Source organism: Saccostrea echinata, unplaced genomic scaffold, assembly GCF_033153115.1.
Source record: "Saccostrea echinata isolate AGI-Se365-2 ecotype Australia unplaced genomic scaffold, CSIRO_AGI_Sech_v1 ptg000009l, whole genome shotgun sequence".
NCBI lineage: Eukaryota > Metazoa > Mollusca > Bivalvia > Ostreida > Ostreidae > Saccostrea > Saccostrea echinata.
This window is the reverse complement of record NW_026889758.1, coordinates 41,394,413-41,399,756: the sequence shown is the minus strand read 5'-3', so window position 1 is coordinate 41,399,756 and position 5,344 is coordinate 41,394,413. Positions and strand designations below refer to the sequence as shown.

Genomic DNA, 5,344 nt, shown 5'->3' with positions numbered 1-5,344 from the left:
AGGTACTAATTTAAAAGTAGAATAAAAAAAGGGAAATGTTGATCTCTGTTCAAAACCACATAAACACTGTAGCAGTTGATAATACATGTATTGATTACTTTGTAGAATACCCTATGGAAGAGAGGTTTAAGGGAGCAGCGATGTGGTGTAAGTGTAATGAGTACCCCTGCACTGACCCCTCTTTACTGTCACCGATCTTCCTCAGGACTCAGAGTGGGAGTTTAGAGTTACAGCTGTTAACTTTGCTGGAAACTGTGAGCCCAGTCTGTGCTCACCAGCATACAAAATCCAGGAGAAGATTGGTATGTTGTCAAGTTAATAAGTGTATTGTACATTATTATGGTACTAGAAAAAAGATTTGGAGGTCAAATTAAACCATAATGTGTATTTTCTTCTCAAAGCCCATAATATTCTCACTTTACTGGTCAGGAGCTGAAATTTATGTGAAAGCTTCCTGATGTAATAAAGATTTTAAATTGTTCAAAAAATGGCCTTTGAGGTAGATGGGGCCACAATAGGGGATCAAAGATTTACCTTGAAATATATACATACATTTATGTACTGGTTAAAATCTTTACGAATCCTCTTAAGAACAACTGGACCACAAAAAATATTTTTAAACCTTCTTGTAGCTTCCTTATTGTTCAAATCATGGCCAAAGGCATGCATAGTAAAGGCAAAAAAAAAAAAAAAAATAGATAACCCCTATTGTATTCATAAATTTGAATCTTACTTTTTAAGAAAAGTGTTATTTTCCAATTTAATATCTAATTTGAATGTTTTGACAGAGTCTTTTGCAATTGAGCAGGATGAGGAATCACACCAATCATTCATAAATGAAAGCAGCAGTCATGATGTTGTCAATGAGAATGGTAATCTATATTTATGATGTTGTTTGGATGTTACAAATTAAAAGTTAACCCCATAAAAATGAACAGTCTTAAAATGATAATTTCTTTTTTAGAATTTTAAATAGGATATGATACAGGGCCACTTTTAAGTGATGAAGCAGACGAGTATGATGATGGTAATGATGATGAATCATACCATCCTTCAAGCGATGAAAAAAGCTGTGATGAAGATACCATTGATGATCTTGGTAATAAAGCTGAAAACAGAACTTTCTTAAGCTCAAGTAAGCTTTTCTGATCAAAGTTTGTCCATTGTCCATCTCCAGCGTCATTGTTGTTTCAAATTTTCAGCTCCTTCTCAAGAACCACTGCGTCAATTTCAACCAAACTTGCCACAAAGTATTCTTGGTTGGGGGATTCAAGTTTGTTCACATGAAAGGCATCACCCTATTTTAAGGGGATATAATCAAAAATAAGTGTAAATTTGATGGCATCTTTAAAAAAAATCTTCTCCAGAAACAATGGGCAGAGTTGTTTACTTGTACAGATTTTTAGTATTTCCCATGAATCTTCGAGTAAAAATGTGCTCTACAGATTCACGTTGAAAATATACAGATTTTCCCTAAAGACTGAAAAAAAAATCAGAGTTGTTCCCGAAATTTGCCAATCAGTTTGATAAAGAAGCTTGTTGATTAAAGTGGTCTTATCAAAAATGATCTGAAAACAATATAATTATGGCAAATGTAAAATATGTAAGCAACAGTAGACAGCATACGGTGACATGCATAGTTAGTGCTTAGTATTTGTATAACAAGGGGTTCTTTATATAAAAATGTCTAATAAGCTGAGTTGCATTTTTACTGACAAACTGCTCAGAATACTGACAACTTCTAGAATACTGACATCAGTTAGAAAAGTTAAACAGGTCTGAGTGGGCCAGAAAAATTATTCTCCAGAACAGCAAAGCCATGACAAGTCATATTAATACAGAAGCATACTCAGGTAATGTAGCTTGAAGTTTTATCAACTAATGACCCCTGGCAGAAGGATGGGGACACAATGGGGCATAAGACTTTTACATGGAATTATATAGAAAATGTCTTTAAAGGCCTTCTTCTCAAGAACAGCAAAGCCATGATTTGTTATATTAATACAGGAGTATTTTTCAGGTAGTGTACATTCAAATTTATTCAAATCATAACATCAAGGGGTAGGATGGGAGAGGTAGTTTCAGGTTTGTTCAAATCATCACCCACAGGGCATAGGGTGGCACCAATTGTATAAGTATAATTACTCAAACTTTTCAATACTGAACTGATTTCTGCTTTTCTCTTGCAAAAGGGCTCAGGTGTCATGGACCATGGGCCTCTTGTATAAGGTGTTATGTATTACATTGTACAATATGTAGATTGTTTAAAGTGAATTAAAATTCTGGCAGAATTTCTGTCTTGAATTTTAAGTATGACTGTTTCTTTATTACAATTAAAGATTAATTCCATAAGTTGTTTTTTCTCCAGACATGATCACAGTCTGAAAAATTGACAAAATTCATTTTAAATAAATTACTTTCCTTTGCATCACATTAACATGATGTTCATTAGCCAGCATTATAAATTATTAATATCTCCATAAGGAGCTTAAATAGAGTGTTTCAATCATGCCTAACAGAAAACACTCATGCCTAACAGATTGAAGTATGGAAAAACAACTTTCATACCTCTTCATTAGGTTTGAATGGGTAAGATGAGGCCAAAATAGGCAATCAAAGCTTTACGTAGGAATATATAGGGGGGAAATGTGCAGGGCCATTGTGACTTCGGTGAGCCATGTGGCCCATTGGCCTCTTCTATAAAAATAAAGATGAATCCCTTTTGTCAATACATGTACATATATAATAATTTCAGATATGCCCAGTAAGCCTCTCAAATCTGAAATGCAGCAGAATCAAGCTGCACTTGCAAGTGACAGCGAAAAGGACAGTGAATGTGAAGATGATCATGATGATGTCAGCTAAGTTTTACTACAGTCAGAGAAGCGAAAGACCAGTTTTTTAGAGGCCAAAAACATCGTCTGGGAACTATGATAATAAAAAACATTCATTTCTCTTTTGTGAGAAGTTTTGCCAGCAGGCCAATTGATGGTATTCATATCATATAAGCCCATAGCTCTTTAAGTACAAAAAATTTTGAGATTCATTTTTAGGTCACCTGAGTCACTCAGGTGACCTATTGCTATCTGTTTTCGTCCGTCGTCGTGCGTCGTCAGACGTCCGTCGTGCGTCGTCCGTCGTGTGTTAACATTTGAACATTTTCAGCTTCTTCTCTGAAACCGCTGAATCAATTTCAGCCAATTTTAGCATATGGCATCTATGTGAAAAGGGGAACATAATTTGTGAATTTCATGGTCCCTGCCCCCCTGGGGCCTGAGGGTCGGGGCTAAAACCACCAAAATTAATGCAATCTTTAAAAATCTTCTTCTTTACTCCTGGACATCAAGCAGTCAAACTGTTAGCATGATTGTAATAATAATTGAGCCCTCTACCAAAATTGTGAAATTCATGGCCCCAGGGTCAGGGGTTCTGGTGCTAGGGCGGGGCTATATAGATCATATAGTGAAAGTGCATTATTTCTTTGAAAATCTTCTTCTCTGCCCCTGGGTATTATTTAAACAAATTAAAAACATAGTTATGATGAGCAAGGATGCCTCTTCTAAAATTGTGAATTTCATGGCCACAGGGTCAAGGGTTCTGGTGAAAGGGGGGGGGGTTTATTGATTATATAGTGAATAAGCAAAATTTCTTTGAAAATCTTCTTCTCTACTCCTGGGTATTATTTAGACAATTTAAATACATAGTTATGATAAGCAAGGGTGACTCTACCAAAATTGTGAAATTCATGGCCCCTGGGTCAGGGGTTCTGGTACTAGGGCGGGGCTATATAGATCATACAGTGAAAGTGCATTATTTCTTTGAAAATCTTCTTCTCTACTCCTGGATATTATTGAAACAAATTAAATACATAGTTATGATAAACAAGAATGCCTCTTCCAAATTTGTGAATTTCATGGCCCCTGGATCAGGGGTTCTGATATTAGGGCCGGGCTCTATTTATTATATACTAGTGAAAATGCATTAATGCTTTAAAAGTCTTCTTCTGTGCTCCAGGGTATTATTTAAACAAACTAAGTACATTGTTATGATAAGCAAACATGCTTCTTCCAAAATTGTGAAATTCATGGCCCCAGGGACAGGGGTTCTGGTGCTAGGGTGGGGCTATATACATATGTAGATCCTATAGTGAAGGTGAATTATTTCTTTGAAAATCTTCTTCTCTACCCCTGGCTATTATTTAAACAAACTAAGTAAATTGTTATGATAAGCAAGGATGCCTCTTCCAAAATTTTGAATTTCATGGCCCCAGGGTCAAGGGTTCTGGTGAATGGGGGGGGGGGGGCTCTATTGATTATATAGTGAAAAAGCGAAATTTCTTTGAAAATATTCTGGTTAAAAAGCAAAGAAGCTAAGTGTATAGTTATGATGAGAAAGAGTGCTTCTTCCAGAGTAGTAAAGAAATAGATAAATAAAAATGAGACAAAAATAACTTGTCTTATTTTAAAAATGTTCATCAAAGACCAAGAGAGGCCAATGTAACAGATTTCAACAAGGAATTCAAATAGTAGAGAAGCACTGATAGTTTGTAATATACTGTATGATAAGAGTGATAAATGGGGAAGAGATAAGAACCTAATTTATGAACTGTTAATGAATACTAGACTAATTATTTTGTTGATCCTGATCACCCTATTTTTCTTGCTTTTGGGCAACAAAGGTTCACCTTTCAGTTCATTTTATACTCTATACATTCTCTAAATTGTTGTATTATACTCAGGTGACCATTAAGGCCCTTGGGCCTCTTGTTGCATATAGGTTCAGGATGGAGCTGAATATTGAAAAAATATATCCCATATTTTTTTTTTCATGGACATGTAGCAGACAGCTGTTTGCATAATTTAAGCAAGTAATTATTTTTTAACCAAAATTTGTGAAATTTATCGCTCATGACCCATTGTTCATGCAAGGTTTACCTATTTATATTGACACTGCAACAAGCCCATAGAATGCCCCCCCCCCTTTTTCTGAGTACAGTATTTTGCTATAGTAAAGTCTCCTCTATATCCTGGTTGCCCCCCCCCTTTTTTTGTTGCAATAAGGTCGGTTCAGTAAATAATTTTTTTTTTTTGCTTGTCAGATATTTTTTGAAGTCCCCCCTGCTTTTGAAACCCTTGCTGTGGGCTGTAAATTGAAGTTTTAAAAAATCCTTTACTGGTGAACATCTACCATTAGAATAATCCATATTCGTAGCAGAGCAAACATGGACCTCTAAAATTAATCTTAATTAATGCTTAGCCCTCTAATTGAAGGCTTCTTCATGTTTCAGGCCCATGAAAAGGCAGAGTTAGTCATAAATTAGAATGTTTTATACAGTATTAGCCAG

The 5,344-nt window shown here is 35.4% G+C and overlaps 1 long non-coding RNA gene across 1 annotated transcript; it reads left to right on the top strand.

Annotated features, from left to right (window-relative positions):
- Positions 1–123: 123 nt before the first annotated feature.
- LOC133182398 (uncharacterized) lies at positions 124–3,506 on the top strand. The gene is made up of 4 exons (XR_009720547.1): positions 124–302; positions 789–872; positions 965–1,099; positions 2,756–3,506. It is a non-coding gene; the product is annotated as an uncharacterized LOC133182398 (long non-coding RNA).
- The last annotated feature ends 1,838 nt before the right edge of the window (positions 3,507–5,344 follow it).